This window comes from Galeopterus variegatus, unplaced genomic scaffold (assembly GCF_000696425.1).
Source record: "Galeopterus variegatus unplaced genomic scaffold, G_variegatus-3.0.2 Scaffold2623, whole genome shotgun sequence".
NCBI lineage: Eukaryota > Metazoa > Chordata > Mammalia > Dermoptera > Cynocephalidae > Galeopterus > Galeopterus variegatus.
The window spans coordinates 280,930-282,181 of record NW_007728734.1 but is presented as its reverse complement, the minus strand read 5'-3'; positions in this window follow the sequence as shown (position 1 = coordinate 282,181).

The window sequence follows — 1,252 nt, the reverse complement described above, 5'->3', positions numbered from 1 at the left end:
GCCAGAAACCCTCCCGGCCCCTCCTTCCCTTCCTCCGCAGACTGCTCCCTCACACCTGCCTTCCTTGCCCCTCTGCAGTAGTGGAGAAATGCATATTGCTAATGGAAGAGAACAACCAATCTAAAAAAGTTACATTTTGCATGATTCCAAACAGATGACATTTTAGAAAGGGAAAACTATAGAGACAGTAAAAAGGTCAGTGGTTGCCAGTGATTCAGGGGAAGTATAAATAAGGGGAGCACACAGGATTTTTAGGGCAGTAAAACTATTCTGTATGACACTGTAATGGTGGGTATATGCCATTATGCATTTGTCAAAACCTACAGAACTATACAGCACAAAGCGTGAGCCCTAATGGAAACTATGGACTTTAGATAATATTGGTTCATCAATTGTAACAAATGAGCCACTCAGATGTGAGGTCTTAATAGGTGAAATGGGGTGGGGGGAGTAAGGGGAAGAGATATGTGAACTCTGTACTTTTTGTTCAATTTTTCCGTAAACCTTAAACTGCTCTAAAAAATACAAACACAAAATAAAGTCATTCCCAGATAAACAAACATGGAGAAAATTCACTGCTAGTAGATCCACCTTAAAAGAACTGCTAAAGGAAGTCCTTCAAGCTGAAAGCAAGTGAACTCAAACAATAATTACAATCCATCAGGAAAAAAAAAAGAGCATTGGTAAAAGTAACTTTGTAATTATAAAAAGCATATTTCTTCTCTGAACTGATTTTTTAAACAATTGTATAAAATAACCTAAATATCATTATATTGTTGGACCTATAATGTAAAGAAATGTAATATATTTGACACAGCACAAAGGAGGTGAGTGGGAACAAAGCTGTAGAAGTGACACCAGATTGTATCTCAAATCTCCAGGAAAAAACAAAGAGAATAAAAAATGGTAAATAATGTTAACATAACAAATGCTATCCATATATACTTGTTCTCTTTTATACTCTCATCTTCTTTAAAGGATATAAAATTATATAAAGTAATAATGACAGTGTATTGTTGGATTTGTAACATATAGATGCAATATGTATAAAAATAATAGTACCAAAGAGGGAAGAGGAATAGAGGTTTTTAGGACTAACATTTCTATATTTCACTGGATTTGTTAGTATACATCTGAAGTAGATTCTGATCAGTTAAGAGAGTAACCACTAGAAAAAAACCCTCAAAAACATACAGTGAAAAAAATCACTAAAGGAATTAAAATGTTATAGAAAATATTAACCTAATGCAAA